Raw genomic sequence first — 18,453 nt, 5'->3', positions numbered from 1 at the left:
CCAAGAAGCTGTAGTATGTTCAGAGACTGCATCCTGGTAAAACTGTCTGGCAGATGGGCTAAACCAAGTTGAGGGTAGCCAACGGACCTCAGACCTGTTGGTGAGTTAGGGGGATGTCTACCCTAAGCATATGAAGACTTCCTCTGGTAGAATGGGTGGATGAGAACATTTTTTTCCCAATGACCATGAAGATAACTGAAGCAGGTACTGTGGAATGTGTAGAGTTTGGTCAGACATCAAAGACATCAAGGTCATCTACTGAATCTTGGGTCAATGCCAGTCATCCTGACTTCTGTCCTGCCACTGAACTTTAATGATTCCAGAAGAGAGAGTGAGGCTGACACCGTCACCTAAATCTGCCTCACATAAATCCAATTCATGTGCAAATCAAGACATCACTCATGTTGACATTGGTTCTTTTTGAAAACAAAGGACAAACAATAGTATTTAACTACTTTGTCAATTTTGTATTTATTAAATATATTTATACCATCTACATTTTATATGCTATCTATATTTTAACACAATTAGCTTACAAAATTAGAGTGTAATTGAGTAGAGATTGTTCCATTCTTTGTTCTTGTATTCCCAGCTTCTGGGCTACAGCATCTGGTACATAGTTGTTGTTGTTGTTTGGTACATCCTAGGTACTTAATAAATACTCAGGATTGAGTAATTGATTGCATCTTTTAAATACTGTTTGTAATTCTTTGAGGGGGACAGAGGTCATTAATCACTGTGGGGATCAGAGAAGACTCCATGGAGGAGTTGGTCCTTCAGTTGTGTCTTGAAGGAAAAGAAACATTCTAAGAGGCAGTTATGAAGAGACAGTTTGTCCTTATTATGGGAAAAATTTGTATAAATTATGGTGGCAGGAGACTGTAAAGTTCAAGAACAGTTTATAATCCTGTTTGCCTGGAACACTGTGTACATGAAGGGAAATGATGTGAAATAATTCTAGAAAGGCAGGTTTCAAACAGACTATGTAGTGCCTTCAGTGTCAGACTGAGGAGTTCTATTTTATTCTAGAGGCAGAGGTGTGCTTGAGACAGCTTGAATTGGCTCTAGAGGGCTGATTGTTAAATTTCCAGTGTGAGCATTTACACTTTGAAAATCAGCAACTTCTATAAGTAAAGATGATTTATTGCTTTGTTGATCATCTAGACTTAAGAAAGTGATGAAGAGGGGGTGGAGCCAAGATAGCAGAGTGAAAACAGAGACTAGCTAGCGCTCTTCCCCCAAACCCAGCCAAATACTTGTAAAAATGACTCTAAACAAATTCTGGAGCTGCAGAACTCAAAGAATGATGGAGTAAAGAAAATCTTCAGCCCAAGACAGCTTGGAAGATCATAGGGAAGGGTCTATCATACCATGCTGGTAGCAAAGCACAGTCCAGTGTAGGCCATATCGGCACAGACAGGGTCTGAGCAGGCCTCATGGGGACTGAATCACTGGCAGCTGTGGTGGTTTCCAGACTTCTCAACCCCAAAACACAGATTGGAAGGTAAGTGGAAAACACCCATTGAGCCTGTGTGAGAAGGGCAGCAGAGGGGGTGGAGGAGCTCATGGCAGTGACAGCAGCTGTTTCAGGAGCTCTAGGTCCATAGACTGTGGGGGGATTGAGTGACTGAAAGTACAACTCCCACCTCCACTGGAAGTAGAGGACTATCTTGACAAAAAGCTCAAAAGTCAAATAATTGACTGGGAAAATGAGCAAAAACAGGGGGAAAATCAGACTATAGAATATTATTTCAGTGACAAGGAAGATCAAGGTATTCAACCAGAGGAAGACAGCAAGGTCAAGCCTCCTACCAAAGCCTCCAAGAAAAATATGAATTGGTCTCAGGCCATGGAAGACCTTAAAAAGGATTTTGAAAATCAAGTAAGTGACGTAGAGGACAAATTGGGAAGAGAAATGAAAGTCATGCAAGAAAATCATAAAAAACAAGTCAAGTAATTGCTAAAGGGTACCCAAAAATGCTGAAAAAATAACACCTTAAAAATAGACTAACCCTGAAAAACAAGGGGAGCCAAGATGGTAGAGTAGAAAGACTCACACACTGTAGCTCTTCTCCCACAGCCCATAAAATACCTGTAAAGAAAGACTCTTAACAAATTCTAGAACAGCAGAAGCCACAGAATGATGGAGAGGAGGAGATTTCCAGCCCAGGGTGACCTGGAAGGCTGACAGAAAAGATTTGTTGCACCAGATGTGGAGCAGAGCACAGCCTTGCCTTGGCTGCATGGCACTGGGAGGAGCAGAGCAGGCCTCAGGTGTGGAAGCAGTGGAGGTTTGCAGATCCCTCAAACCACAGGCAACAAAGACACTTCAAAGGTCAGTGAGAAGGCTTTTCCCTAGCCCTGGTTCCAGGTGATGGTGGCAGCAATAGCAGCAGCAGCAAGAGCAGGCTGCAGTGTGCTGTGGTGGCTATGGTGGTCAGGCAGGCAACAGTCAGTATCAATTGTTGGATAAAGCCCCTGCAGAAATTGAGCAGCTGATCTGAACCTCAGCCTTGAGCCTGGCCAGGAGTAACTCCTCTCCCTTGATTTTGCCACCTTGGAGGAACTAAAAATCTTACAGGTCCCCAGAGTATACTCTACTCTTGACAAAAGACCCAAAAGTTAAGGAACTGGTTGGGAAAATGCCTGAAAAAGGGAAAAAAATAAGACTGTGGAAGGTTACTTTTTTGGTGAACAGGTATTCTCTCCTATCTTTTCAATAAGGAAGAATAATGTTTATCATCAGGGGAAGACATGAAAGTCAAGGCTTCTGCATCCAAAAGCTCCAAAATAAATATGCAATGGTCCCAGGACATGGGAAATCTCAAAAAGGATTTTGAAAATAAAGTAAGAGAGGTGGAAAAAATTGGTAAGAGAAATGAGAACGATGCAAGAAAATCATGAAAAGTGAGTCAACAGCTTGCTAAAGGAGACCCCCAAAAATGCTGAAGAAAATAACACCTTTAAAAATAAGCTAAATCAATTGGCAAAAGAGGTCCAAAAAGCCAGTGAGGAGAAGAATGCTTTAAAAAGCAGAATTAACCTAATGGAAAAGGAGGTTCAAAAACTCATTGAAGAAATTAGTTCTTAAAAATTAGAATGGAGTAGATGGAAGCTAATGACTTTATGAGAAACCAAGAAATGACAAAACAAAACCAAAAAAATGAAAAAATGGAAGATAATGTGAAATATCTCATTGGAAAACAACTGATCAGGAAAATTAATATAGGAGAGACAATTTAAAAATTATGGGGCAACCTGAAATCCATGATCAAAAAAAGGGCCTAGACATGATCTTTCATGAAATTATGGAGGAGAACTGCCCTGGTTTTCTAGAACCAGAGGGTAAAATAAATATTGAAAGAATCCACCTATCACCTCCTGAAAAATATCCCCAAAGAGAAACTTCTAGGAATATTGTAGCCAAATTCCAGAGTTCCTAGGTCAAGGAGAAAATATTGCAAGCAGCTAGAAAGAAACAATTCGCGTATTGTGGAAATACAATCAGGACAACACAAGATCTAGCAGCTTTTACATTAAGGGATCAAAGGGCTTGGAATATAATATTCCAGAAGTCAAAGGAACTAGGATTAAAACCAAGAATCACCTACCCAGCAAAACTGAGTATAATACTTCAGGGGAAAAAATGGTCATTCAATGAAATAGAGGACTTTCAAGCATTCTTGATGAAAAGACCAGAACTGAAAAGAAAATTTGACTTTAAACATAAGAATCAAGAGAATCATGAAAAGGGAAATAGGAAAGAGAAATCACAAGGGACTTATTAAAGTTGAACTGTCTACATTCCTACCTAGAAAGATAATATTTGTAACTCTTGAAAATTTTCTCAGTATCTGGGTAGTTGGAGGGATTATACACATACACACATACACACACACACACACATACACACTCAGAGAGAGAGACACAGAGAGAGAGAGAGACAGAGAGAGAGAGAGAGAGAGAGAGAGAGAGAGAGAGAGAGACAGACAGACAGACAGACAGATAGATAGACAGACAGACAGAGACAGAGACAGAAAGACAGAGAGCACAGGGTGAATTGAATAGGAAGGGCTCCTATCTAAAAAAGTAAAATTAAGGAGTGAGAGAGAAATATATTGGCAGGAGAAAAGGAGAAATGGAATGGGGCAAATTATTTCTCATAGAACAGGCAAGAAAAGCTTTTCCAATGGAGGGGAAAAGGGGGGAGGTGAGAGGGAAAAAGTGAAGCTTATTCTCATCACATTTGACTCAAGGAAGGAATAACATGCACACTCAATTTGGTATAAAAATCTATCTAACATGACAGGAAAGTAGAGGAGAAGGGAATAAGCAAGGTGGGGGGAGTGATGGAAGGGAGGGCACATGGGAAGAGGGAGCAATTAGAAGTTAAATACTCTCAGGGAGGGACAAGGTCAAAAGAGAGAATAGAATAAATGGTGATCAGGATAGGATGGAGGAAAATATAGTTAGCTTTATCCAACATGACTATTATGTAAGTCATCTGCAAAACTACACATATATAGCCTATACTGAATTGCTTGCCTTCTCAGTGGGATGGGTGAGGAGGGAGGAAGGAAGAGAAGTTGGAACTCAAAGTTTAGGAACACATGTTGAGAATTGTTTTTGCGTACAACTGGGAAACAAGAAATATAGGTAATGGGGTATAGAAATTTATCTTGCTCTATAGGACAAGAGAGAAGGTGGGGATAAGGGAAAGGAGGAATGTTAGAAAGGAGGGCACCTTGGTGGAAGGGGCAATCAGAATGCCTGGCAATTGGGAGGGGGGAGAGATGGGGAGAAAATTGGAAAATTTTGTGGAAATGAATGTTGAAAACCTAAAATAGATAAAGAAATTTAAAGAAATAGACTAATCCAAATACAAAAGAGATTCAAAAAACCAATGAGGAGAAGAATGTGCTAAAAAGCAGAATTGACCAAATGGAAAAGGAGGTCCAAAAGTTCACTGAAGAAAATAATTCCTTAAAAATTAGAATATAGAAGATAGAAGCTAATGACTTTATGAAAAATCAAGAAATTATAAAACAAAACCAAAAGAATGAAAAAATAGAAGATAATGTGAAATATCGCATTGGAAAAACAAGTGATCAGGAAAATAGATACAGGAGAGAAAATTTAAAAATTATTGGATTACCTGAAAGCCATCATCAAAAAAAAGAGCATAGACAACATCTTTCAAGAAATTATCAAGAAAAACTGTCCTGAGATCCTAGAACCAGAGAGTAAAATAGATAGAAAGAATTCACTGATGGTTTCCTGAAAAAGATCCCAAAAGAAAAACTGCTAGATAGCCAAATTCCAGCATTCCCAGGTCAAGGAGAAAATATTGCAAGCACCCAGAAAGAAAAAAAATTGAGCATTGTGGAAATACAACTAGGATAGCACAAGATGTAGCAGCTTCTACAATAAGAGATCAGAGGGCTTAGAATATGATATTCTAGAGATCAAAGGAACTAGCATTAAAACCAAGAATCACCTACCTAGCAAAACTGAGTATAATACATCAGGGGAAAAATGGTCATTCAATGAAATAGAAGACTTTCAAACATTCTTGATGAAAAGACTAGAGTTGAATAGAAAATTTGACTTTCAAATATAAGAATCAAGAAAAGCATGAAAAGGTAAATAGGAAGGAGAAATCATAAGAGACTTGCTAAAATTGAACTGTTTATATTTCTATGTGGAAAGATAATATTTGCAAACCAAGAGAGTTTTCTCAGTCTTAGGGTAGTTGGAAGGATTTTATTTATGTACAGACAGAGACACAAGGTGAGTTGAATATGAAGGAATGATATTTAAAAAATAAAATTAAGGGGTGATAGAGGAATATATCGGGAGAAAGAGATAGGGTGAAATAGAATAGGGGTAAATTTTCTCTCACATAAAACAGGCAAGAACAAGCTTTTACAATGGAGGGGAAGAGGGGGCAGGCGAGAGAGAGTGAGCCTTCCTCTCATCTCATTTGACTTAAGGATGGAATAACATGCACACACAATTGGGTTTGAAAATATGTTTTACCCTACAGGAAAGTAGGGGGGAAGGGTATAAACAAGGAGGGGGAGGATAGAAGGGAGGGAAAATAGGAAGAGGGGTTAATTAGAAGTAAACACTTTTGAGAAGGGACAAGGTCAAAAGAGAGAACAGAATAAATGGGGGGGGGCAGGATATGATGGAAGGAAATAGTCTTCTACAACATGACTGTTATGGAAGTGTATTGCATGGCTATACGTATATAACCTACATTAACTTCTCAATGGTGGGGAGGGAGGAAGGGAGAGAAGTTGGAACTTAAAGTTTTAAAAATGAATGTTAAAAATTGTTTTTACCTGCAACTGGGAAATAAGACATAACAGGCAAAGTGGTATAGAAATCTATCTTGCCCTACAAGAAAATAGAGGGGAAGGGGATAAGAGACGGGATGTGAGTGATAGATGGGAGGGCAGATTGGAGGAAGGGGTAGTCAGAATGTATGCTGTCTTGGCGTTGGTTGAGGGGAGAGATGGGGAGAAAATTTGGAACTCGAAATATTGTAGAAGTGAATGTTGGAAACTAAAAATAAACTATATTTAAAAATAAAATGATGAAGAAAGCTTAATAGTACAGATTAAACTTAAAAAAAGACGTCATGTATATTCTCCTCACCCAAAGATCTACTTGTTAAATATTCACAGGAAACGTCTCTCACTAGATGCAATAGGGAGCAACTGAGGGTTTTTGAACAGAGGAGTGAGGGGAGCACTTGTGGTTTAGAAAGATTACTTTGGCTTCCATGTGGAGGAGAAGAGAGGGAAGAGACTAGAACTAAGAAGACCACTCAGGAGGCTGTTGCAATAGTTTAGGTGATAAGGTCAATGAATTAGGTTTGGCAGCTTCATAGATGGAAAGGAAGGCACAAATAAGAGACACATTATGAAATTAAAATAAACAATCTTTGTGGCACTGAATTGATTGCCTGAGAGTTGTCCTTCAATTGGTAGGACTTTTTCTACAGGTATTTGCAGGCATAGTTATAGAGGCTACTCACTTTTTGGGGTGCCATGAAGAATGTTCACATCCTTCTAGTGGAATTTGAATCAGTCTCTGACGTCCTTCCAATTCTGGGATTATATGATTTTATTGTAGCCTTTATAAACTCTAGATGGTCCTTATCTCAACTCTCGCTGCCAAGTTGGGTCCCTAGAGCAAGGATATCTTTTTCTTAGGGTGCTAGGAGTACCCCTGAGGGGTTGGGAGTATTTTTCTAATGCTTTAGTCCCCATTCTGTTATGTTCTTCCCAATACTAATCACCAGTGATTAGAACTCCACTATCTTTTAGCTAATTAATATCAATTCACTTTCACAAAGGATTATTTACTGAGAAGATAAGGCAGAAACATAAATATAAACATCTCCTGCCCCATCCCTGCCAGCAACACAATCTCAATTCTTATGTCAGTCCCTAAGAAGTAGACTAAAACGAAAACTTAAAATGCTTCCTTCAAAGAATTCCCTCCACCAAGTTCACTTCAGAATACAGTGTAGCTAAAGACATCTCTGTATAAATCCTTTGCTAGGTTGGGTCAGGGAGGTCATTTGGGGACTCTTTCCTCACTGGACTTAGTCATCCTCGACCCCTCATTCTCTCCCGACCTTTTGAAATTAACAAGGTTACATCCCTGTATTTTCAATATTCCTTTACTCATGACAGGAAGAATAAACACAGCTAGGACAGAATCAACAGTAGTAACGTGCTCAATGTAGCTTAGGAAAATAGTTTTCTGGGTCTCTCTCGTCTCTCCCTGTCTCTCTCTCTCCCTCTCTCTTTCCTTCTCTCTTCCTCTCTCTCCTATCTTTCTCCACAACTCTATCTAAAGGTTTACAGCAATCACAGCCTCCGCACTTGAAAATAACCAGACAGGAAAGAAGTTGAGTTGTCTCTGTGTCAGAGGAGAGAAGCATACAAAAGACTTTATGAAGGTAGAGATGGTAATATTTGGCAAATGAGGTGGAGTGAAAGAGTAAGGAAATGAGGATGGCACTGAGATCATAGGTCTGTTTCACCACAAGGATGGTACTATCCTTGACAAGAATATAGGAAATCCAAAGAGGGGAGGGTTTGGGGAGAAAAGATAATGAGTTCTATTTTGGAAATGTTGGGTTTGAGACACCTATGGGAAATTCAATTCAAAGGATCTAATAGACAGTTGAAGATGTAGGACTAGAGCTAAGGAGAGAAACTAAGGCTAATATCTCCATCTATATATCTGATAATCATTGGCATAGAAGAACTGATGAGATGACCAAATAAGAAGATAAAAAAGAGAAAAGGGCCTTAGAAAGAGCCTTTAAAAATATTGCTATTGTGTATCTGTCTATCTATCTATCTATCTATCTATCTATCTATCTATCTATCTATCTATCTATCTATCTACCTACCTACCTATCTGTTTATCTCTCTATCAATCTACCTATCTATCATCTCTCTATAGTTAGAATGAGAGCTGGAGGAAGATGAAGCAAAGGAGCCCAAGAAGGAGCAGTCATATTGGTAAGACAAGAGCCAGGGAGAGACTAGTGTCACAAAAACACCAAAAAGAGAAACTGTCCTGCAGGAGAAAGTAGTCAACTGCATCAAAGGCTGTGGAGAGGACTCCAGGATAAGGACTGAGGAAAGGTCATTAGATTTGGCAATAGAGAGATCATTTGGATATTTAAGTCATCAATAGGTTTAGAAGACAGTGAGTCAACAGGAAGTAGAAATACCAAGTCTTTTTCCAGGTGTTTAACCCAGAAGAAGAGGAGAGATAGGATGACAGCTAGAATGGATGATAGGATACAACAAGGGCTTCTTTAAGGAGGGGATAAATCATGTTTACATATGGGAAACAATGCCAGTGTTTCAGAAGAACAAACCTGAAGTCAGAAGATCCAGTGCTCTAATCCTTACTTTGTCACCATGAGACCTTGGGTGAGTCAATTAATAATAACAACTCACACCCCTATGGTACTTTAAGTCTAGAAGACCGTAGTTTCAGATCTAGAAAGGACATTGGAGGTTTTCTAGTTCAATCCCCTCTTTTTATAGGCAAGGAAACAGAGTCTCAAAGGAGTTAAGAGATTTGCCCAAGCTTGCCCAAATCATGTGTCAGAGCTGAGATCTGAATCCAGGACCGTCTCTTGACCCGGTGTTCTTTCCACTCAATCATGCTGGCTGCCATATTCATAAAGTACTTTATTCATAGCCGGCCTGTGAGTAGGTTACCAAAGGATTATCACTTCCATTTCACAGATGGAGAAACTGAGGTTCTGTACTTAAAAGTGACTTCCTTGCTCAAGGTCAAGATAGCTTGTGAACAGGAAAAATCAGAGAATGAATTCAGGTATCCTAATTTCATGTCCAGTGATGATTCTGTGATATCATGGTACCTCTTCTTCATTTGTAAAACCCAGATAATCACTGAGAGGTAGTAAACATGGCAGATTAGGAAGGAAAGAACCTGTAGGGAAGAGATCTCTAAGTTCCAAAATTAGTTTTGACAGTTAGTAGGTATATAACCTGAGGCAAGTCCCTGTTTAAACTTTAAAGCATGATGTGAAGCTTGAACTCTTTAATGTGTATATTTCATAGCTTCCCTGATAGAAGTTCATTCAGAGCCTGCCCATTTTTAATCTTTTTACCCTTCCTGTTATCAGGTCATTTTTGTAAAATGTACTTAATAAATTCATATGGATGCGCCGATTACATTTTCTTTCATACTATTTAATAAACATTTATTAATCACTTATTTGCCCAGAATGGTGTTAGATACACTGGAGGCAACAGAAGGTATAGACAAACTCCCTGCTCTCAGAATGTTCCCAGTCTGGCTTAGGTGATAAAATAATAATTATCATAAAACAACAGTAATGATGATACATGATATTAATAATAGTGAAAATGATAACTAGCATTTATATAGCTTTAAGTTTCACAAGGCCTATGTATTATCTCATTTGATCCTGGCAACAACCTTTGCAGGTAGGTGCTGTTATTATGCCCATTTTACAGATTTGGAAACTGAGGTGGGCAGAGGTTAAATGACTTGCCCAGGTTCATGTAGCTAGTCAGTGTGTCTGAGGAAGGATATGAAAACAGATCTTCCTGACTCCAGGTCCCATGAAATAAAACTCACACAAGGGGAATTTGAGAGCAAAGGCATCAGAGTGGGAATTAGGAGCTAGAGTCTGAGTCCAAGTTCTTGTACCAACTTGCACTGTGACCTTGGGGATGGTTCTTTCTCTCTTGGGGCCTCTATTTTCCCATCAATAGAGTGGGAGATTAGGAGTAGTAATTATAAGGACTCTTTCAGATTGAATGGTTTATGGTTCTATGACATGAATGCTAAGGAAATGTGTTTACAAGAGGAGGATTATGCAATTCAGCATGTGTACCTAAGTGCTGCTGGTAATTTCAGTAAAAAGGAATGTTCTGAGAAGAGTGGGATTTATCTGAGAAAGCTTTTTGGAAGAGATGCGTTGAGATGTAAAACTCCTTCCTACCTACTCTTTTCCCTGTCCCTCTCCGTTTTTCTTCTTTCATATCTGAGGTTCTTATTTAGAGGAAGTAAGGTGTCACAGTGGATAGAGTCCTGAATCTGGCGTCAGGAAGACCTCAGTTCAGCCCCAGTTACTTACAGTGTGTGACCTTGGAAAAGTCACTTAACCTCTGCCTCAGTTTCTTCACCTGTAAAGAGGGGATAATAACGGCACCTACCTCCCTGGTTGTTGTGTGAATAACATGAAATAACTCTTGTAAAGTTCTTTGTAAATCTTAAAGTGCTATATAGAAATGCTAGCTATTATTACTAAAATTATTATCTGTGATATGAGAAGATTTGCATCTATGATCTCTAAATTCTTTTTCAATTATAACAACCCAATAGGATTCAGTTAGAAAGCCTGGATTCAAATCCCAGATGTGTGCTTTCTATTAGAGTGACCTGTCCAAGTCACTTCCATATGTAACATGGGAAGAGGGTCAGATCAGAAGAATTCTTAAACCTCTTCCAGTCATAAATTGTCATGGTTTGGGTCCTAAATACATAAATGCATACCTAAATCCAAAGTGTAAACTACATATTTTACACATGGGATGTGTTTTCCTGGCTCTCACAAAATCTTTATCCTAGACTAATTATGTCTGTGTACATCTTACCTGAGTGTGTGTGTAATAGCCTGTTTGGAACAAAGGTTACAAGATTACATGATTACAAGTTTTTTTAACAGCCTTGTGGTTTCATTGGTATAAAGAATTACCTGTGCAAATGCAAACTGGCAATTTTTTTCCTTTTTCATATTTTTATTTCATTAAATATTTTATTTTATTTCATGAAATATTTCTCAATTACATGTAAATATTTTTTAGCTTTCATTTTTCAAAATTTTGAGTTTCAAATTCTCTTTCCCTCCTGCCTCTCCACTCTTGAGAAGACATGTAATATGATATTGATTATATATGTGAAGCTGATGGGTTGGTGGGACCTGGAGTCCTGAAAGCCCTAAGACTATGTCTCTGAAAGTAACCTAGCCACTCCACCTCCAAGAAAATTTTCCCTTGTTGCTGGTCTGATTCTATAGTTCCCTTGTCAGAGTAGACATAGGGGATTCTGACCCAAGGACTCTCTTTTTGGCACCAGATCTCCAAGGTCCATGCCTCTGACAATCCCTTTAATGTCTGGTAAACTGCCTACACTTTTCCATCCATAGCCTTCAAAGACACCTGTACCCTTCGGCTTGAGTGTATGAATTCATTCCAGTAGATTCTGTTTCGGTATTCTTGGGGTCCCAGATCCCCAAACCGGCACCCCCAAACCTCTTCAAAGTCATTCAGAATGTTTCCATATTAGCCATGCTGCAAAAGAAAACATAGAGAAAAACACCCAAGAAAAGTGAAGCAAAGGAAGTATGCTTCAATCTGCATTCAGAATTGATCAATTCTTTGGAAATGGAGAGTATTTTTCACCATGTGTTCCTTGAAATTGTTTTGGATCACTGTCTTGATCACAATAGCAAAGTCTTTTACAGCTGATCATCCTTGCAACGTTGCCATCACTGTGTACAATATTCTCCTGCTTCTACTCTCTCCACTTTGCATGAGTTCATAAAGTTTTTCCAGATGTTTCTGAAACCATGCCCCTTTTCATTTCTTATGGTACAATAGTATTTCAGCAGAATCATATACCAGAACTTATCCAGCCATTCCCTAACTGATGGGCATCCCCCCTCAATTGCCAAATTTTTGCCACCACAAAAAGAGTTGCTATAAATATTGTTGTATAAATAGGTCCTTTCCCCTTTTCTTTTATCTTTTGGGAATACAGACCTGATAGAGGTATTGCTGGATTCAAGCGTATGCACAGTTTTATAATCCTTTGAGTGTAGCTCTAAGTTGTTCTCCAGAATGGTTGGATTAGTTCACAACTCTATCACAACCCCTCCAACATTTGTTATTTTTCTTTTCTGTCATGTTAGTCAGTCAGATAGATGTGAGGTGGTATGTCAGAGTTATTCTAATTATATTTGTCTAGTCAGTAATGATTTCTTTTCATGTGGCTATTGATAGCTTTGATTTCTTCTTTTAAAAACTTCCTGTTCATATCATTTGACCATTTATCATTTGAGAAATGGCTCTTATATTTAGAAATTTGACTCAGTTCCCTACATATTTGAGAATATATATATTTGATATATATCACAAAACTTGCTTTAAATCCCTCTTCCCCCAGTTTTCTGTTTTCCTTCTAATTTTGTCTGTGTTAGTTTTGTTAGTACAAAAGTCTTGTAATTTCATGTAATTAAAATGATCCATTTTTCTTCCCATGATCTTGTCTATCTCTTGTTTAGTCTTAACTCTTCCTTTATCCCTATATCTGACAGGTGCATTTTCCTACACTCCCATAATTTACTTATATCACCCTTTATGTCCCAACCATTTATCCCTTTTTGGCTTATCTTGGTATATAGTGTGAAATGTTGCAGACCTCAAATTTTCTGCAATTTATAATCTTATTGAAGGGGGCACTGAAAAGTGATTTGCTCAGGATTTCACAACTAATATGTATCCTAGCCAGAACTTGAATGCGGGCCTTCCTGATTCAAATTCATGTCTGACCCTCTACCTCCTCTGCTAGGATGCTTCTCCAGCACCAGGCATGTCAAATGAGGAGCATGGAAAGCAAAGGGGTACATGAAATGGAAAAAAAGAGAGAAACTGCAAAGGGTTTATGTGAAAGAACATAAAAGAAAAGGTGAGTTGTGATGCCTGAGTTCTAAGCTTAATTTTGACATGACCTAGGATCCTGAGAGAAGCTGTGATCATTTCCCTGTATCTTGGCCTCAGTTTCCCTACTTGTGAAATGGAAACAATGAACACAGTCCTGCCTCTTTTCTAGGGGTTTGAGGGGATGCCTGAAAGTGTTCAAAGTATTCAGTGTTATGCAGGGATGTTTGCTGGAAGCGTTCCCCAAATCTCCTTCTCTCGAAGGACTTCTGCCTTATGTCTCAATACTCCTCCCTGAAGAGGTAAGGGCAATGAGGGAAAATAGCCATGGGTCTCAGTCCCTGGGGGAATCCCATGGAATCTGACAGGAACTGGCTCTTTTTACTAAGGCAGGAGAAGACAGCAAGAGTTGCAACTGGCACAGAGAAACCTGAGGGGAAAAAAAAGTCTCACTGTTGCTATGGTGATGCAACATCCTCAAAGGGAGCTAATCCCTCAAAGAGATCCAGATCCCCATCCCCCAATCTGAGCCCATCAGATTTATCTAGGGTCTTGTGCTGTCCTGAGACAAACTGATAGATTGGTAGACTGGGAGTGGTATGTATGTGTGTGTGTGTGTGTGTGTGTGTGTGTGTGTGTGTGTGTGTGTGTGTTTGGGGGGATGGTAGAGTGTTGGATCTGATCTATTATAATGAACTCCCCTGAAACTCTTTACTATGGTCCCAGACTGAAACATGGCCCTGAGCCTGGTCTCAGGCTGAAACCAGGTCCTGACTCTCGTCTGAATCAGATAGTGACAGAACCCTGACTCAGGATCCTGCCTGAATCCTGACCCTCGGTTCAGATTGATCCCTAATTCTGGTCATAGATCAAATTCTAACCCTGGCCCCAGACTGAGAACTAGCTATGGACTCAGACTAAGCCCTAAGTATGGATCCAGCCTGAGGCCTGATCCTATCATAGACAGACCTTTGCTATGAACCCAGACCTAGCTCTAACCCTCAGGCCTAACCTTACTGACTTAGGGTGGGTATGGTAGGATGTCAAACCTGTCTTTCATCCATTTCTTGTCCTTGAACATTAATTAAAAACATAAACTCAAAGGAATGAATTTCTGATAGAATTTCAAGTACCCTGACAGATCCGTGGGTAAGATATTTTGGTGGCGGAGAAACCTTCCTGGTTTCTTTGGAGTCATGAGTGGCTGGCAAGCCTACACTTCCATTAAGACCTCAATTCTAATCGTGAATTGGTCATTGTTTTCCTGTGTGACCTTAAGCAAGTTAATGCCTATCTCTGGGCCCTGGTTTCCTACTTTCTTAAATTCAAGGGATTGTATTAGATGTCTATGTTGGACATTCTAGGAACTAAGTCCTTACCAGGTGTGATATTCTATGATTTAAGTTTTTATTTCCTGCTATGATATGCCAAGTCTATATTCTAAGGCCCCTTTCAGCCTCATCATTCTATCTTGCTTGTCTTTGTATCTCTCTCTAGTTCTGACATCCAGTGACTGCTGACAGCTCCAGCATGGGAAGGAAGCAGCCTGGAGGGACATCAGCCAGGCTCATCTTCCCAGTCTCCAGTAGATGTCACTGGCAGCCTTCAGAGTGATCACAGCCTCAGCAGATTAGCTAGAGATGAGAAATCCTGGAGTGGGTTGGACAGTGGTGGATGCAGAAGATAGGGGTCAAATACAGGTGGTTTATTCCTCACTCTTCTCTGAAAGACAGAGAGAAAGGGTGACAGAGGGCTAGGTTGAGGAGTGGGTTGGGACTACAGCTGCACCAAATCTGGAAATGCGCAACTGTCTTAAAGGAGAGAGTCCAGGCTTTGAGAAAGTCCTTGCCTCTCAGGAGGCCTTCACCCCATTCCAACAGGGATTAGACTGGAATAGCGTCCATGGGGTACAGTGGATAGGACTGGAGCTGAGTATCAAAGTACTAAGGTTCTATTCCCATCCTGCCATTAACTGCCTGTGTAACCTTGGGCAAAGTCACATACCCTTTAGACCTCAGCTTTCCCCTTTGTAAAAGGAGGGGATTGGCCTTTTGGAGCTCCAAGATCTCTTTTATTTGTCTTGTTACTTATTAATATGGATGATCTGGGCTGTTTCTCCACTTTCTTTCCTGCCTTTTGATCCCAGCACATGATCATTTCCCTTACAAGATGGGGTACAACAAAGCAGCCCTTTTCTTCTTTTAGAAGCTTGACTCTGAGGCAGGGAAACAGGCTGAGGTAAGTATGGGAAGAAAAGGGAGACTCTCAGCTGATGGAGCTGATTCCTTGATGGAGGAAATATGAAATGCCCAGGACAGAGCTTTGTGGGATCCTACTAGTGAGACGGCATGATCTGGATGAGGATGCAGCAAGGGAGACTGAGAAGAAGCACATGGAAGGGTAGGCGGAGAATGAGGACAGAGGGTGCCCCAAAACCTGGAGGAAAGAGAGCCTCAAGGAGGAACGGGAAGTCAACAATGAACAACGGAATTTAGGACTGTGGGATACAGAGAAAAGGGACCTTAGAGGTCATCTAGTCCATAGATAAGGAAATTGAAGCCCAAAGAGGTCAAGAGGCTTTTCCTAGACCCCACAGCTGATAAATTACAGAGATGGGATTACAATTCCCATTTTCTGGAGGGGAGTAGAAGGAAAAAAACATTTATTAAGTGCCTACTATGTGGCAGACACTGTGATAAGTGCTTTACAAATATTTTCTCTTCTGATGGCCACAACAACCTTGGGAAGTGGATGCTAATATTATCCTATTTTACAGATGAGGAAACTGAGGTAGCTGGAGTTTAAGTGACTTGTCTAGAGTCACCCTCCTATAAGTGTTTGAGGTTAAATTTGAACTCATGTCTTCCTGACTACAGGGCTAGCACTCAATCTACAGAGGCTACCTAGCAGCCTCAGCTTATTCTTATTTTGAAATAACAAAATAATAGCTTGCCACTGAATAGTGTTCTATGGTTTATAGGAGGGGAGGGGGCTTACCTTATAATAATCCCTATATAGGAGGAGGAATTGGTCTCTGACAAACTGATTTCTCCCAGATAGGAGATATTTGCAAATCAAATAATGATTCATTAAAAGTGCTAGACTGTTAGCAAGGTGATCCCTGTACCAGATATACATACCATTCCCTGATGGAATGAGAGAAGGTATTTTTCTCTTTTTTTTACAGGTGCAGAAATTGAGGCTTAGTGGTCCAGTGACTTGTCTAAGATCACAAAGCTAGTAAGTAACCATGTCAGGACTGGAACCCAGCTCTCTAGACTTAAAATTCCATGCTCTTTTAACCACATCACACTTGAGTGGGTATCCAATCTCCTTTTCCAGATTTTGAGTTTCCAGAGGTCAAGGACTAGGTCTCCTTCTCCTATCTGCCTTTATCCTCTTTCCTTCCCTCCCCCCAGGACTGGGTTCTGAGGCTGAGCCTAGAAGCCTAGATCAGAGTAAATGCATGCTGAGTGGTTGACTGATGCCTAGAGCTCGGACTCAAGGAGCTTACCGTTTAATACACATATATCTATGACAGGAGGGAGAGGGAACTAAATGTGAAGGGGGATCCAGGCAAAGTCTTAGGAGAATGCTGAAGAGAGAGAGATCCCTTTGACCTGGGTCATATCTATCTTTGTTTCTGCAGCCTTGAGCACGATGGTTTGGTTCCAACTGGGCATTTAATAAATGTTTGTTTAAGGGAATTGAAAAATGTCGTAATAATTAGAGCTGTTCTACAGTGATGGCTGCCTCAGGAGGTGGTGAGTTCCTGTCACAGGAGTTCAGAGTTCATCAACATCACTTGTCAAGGACCTGGGAGTCCTACTCAGGACTAAATGATGGTGGCCCTCTTAGCTCTCATATCTAATTAGTCAATAAACCATCAATAAGTGTCCATCTGTTAAGCACTTACTATGTGTCATGCACTGTACTAAGTACTGGGGATATAAAGGAAGGCTAAAAATTAATCTCTGCTCTTCAGAAGATTATACTCCAATGGGAGAGACAACATGTAAATAAAAGGGAACATACAAGCATCATGTTGTTGTTTGGTCACATCTGACTCTCCATGACTTCATTTTGGAGTTTTCTTGGCAAAGATACTGGAGTGGTTTGCAATTTCCTTCTCCACCTCATTTTACAGATGAGGAACTGAGGCAAACAGGGTTAAACTCTGTTAAATTCAGAGTCACACAGCTAGTAAGTGTCTGAGGCTGAATTTGAACTCAGGAAGATGAGTCTTTCCAATTTCAAGCCCAATGTTCTATCCTTTGTGCCACCTCGGTGTCCATATAGAGTACCTGGGAGTTCATCCCAGAAGGGAAGGCACTAGCACTTGAGGGATTAGAAAGGTCTCCTGAAAGCTGGATTTGAGCTATGTCTTGAAGGAAGTCAGGGATGCCAAGATGTGGAGGTGAGGAGGGTGAGCATTTGAAGCATAGGGGCAGTCAGTGCTAAGGCCCAAAAATGGGGAATAGAACATCATTATTCTAAGGGCACCATGCTATCTTTCCTTCATCTCTTACTCTCCACTTCTCCAACTACCACTCCACTTCAGGCCTCAGTATCTTTCATCTGGACTATTGCATTGGCCTCCTATTTGTTTTCCTAGGCTTGTCTCTCCTTTCTCTAATCCACCCTCCAAAGAGCCATCAAAATGGTTTTCCTAAATTTTATGGGAAGTGACCATGTCACTCCCTTCTTAATAAAGCTCAGTATAGCCCTATTGCCTCCAGAATCAAGTACAAACTCCTTTGTTTGGCATTTAAGCTCTTCTCAATCTGTCTCCCATTTTCCTTTTCAGGCATATTATATGTTTTTCTCCTTCATATACACCATGATCCACCCACGCTAGCATTCTTGCTATGTCCCCTACATGACATTCCATCTTTCTTCTCCATAACTTCAAAGCTCTTTGTCCCCATCTGCAGGGCATGCCTTCTTTTCCCTCAGCCTTGTGAAGTCCCAAGTTTCCTTCCAGGATCAGCTCAAATACCATCTTTGCAGGAAGATGTGCGGACACTTCCAGATACTATTTCTTTTACCCCCAGGTTGCCTTGTATTTATAGTATTTATACTTTGTTGTTTATGTATTTTATATGTAAGTATGCTTTTATATATGATTATGTATATATGAATATATATTTCATATGTTGTTTATATGTTTATACTTTATTTTCATTCTTTTGGT

The 18,453-nt window shown here is 40.0% G+C and overlaps 1 protein-coding gene across 2 annotated transcripts in view; it reads left to right on the top strand.

Moving 5' to 3' along the window:
- The window catches only part of LOC140500393 (maestro heat-like repeat family member 5), a 193,782-nt gene extending 176,625 nt beyond the window's left edge, over window positions 1-17,157 (top strand). Inside the window, exons 35-38 of one of the 2 annotated variants that reach the window (XM_072602917.1) lie at window positions 13,171-13,287; window positions 14,757-15,659; window positions 16,447-16,499; window positions 16,909-17,157. The gene's annotated coding sequence lies outside the window, so the exon portion shown is untranslated. Of the gene's footprint in view, window positions 1-13,170; window positions 13,288-14,756; window positions 16,500-16,908 lie in introns of both variants that reach the window. The other variant, XM_072602916.1, reaches the window with a different exon arrangement.
- Window positions 17,158-18,453: the final 1,296 nt, after the last annotated feature.

Source organism: Notamacropus eugenii, chromosome 4 (assembly GCF_028372415.1).
Source record: "Notamacropus eugenii isolate mMacEug1 chromosome 4, mMacEug1.pri_v2, whole genome shotgun sequence".
Lineage (NCBI taxonomy): Eukaryota > Metazoa > Chordata > Mammalia > Diprotodontia > Macropodidae > Notamacropus > Notamacropus eugenii.
Note: the sequence above shows the minus strand (reverse complement) of the source record. Positions and strands in the feature narration are given on the sequence as shown.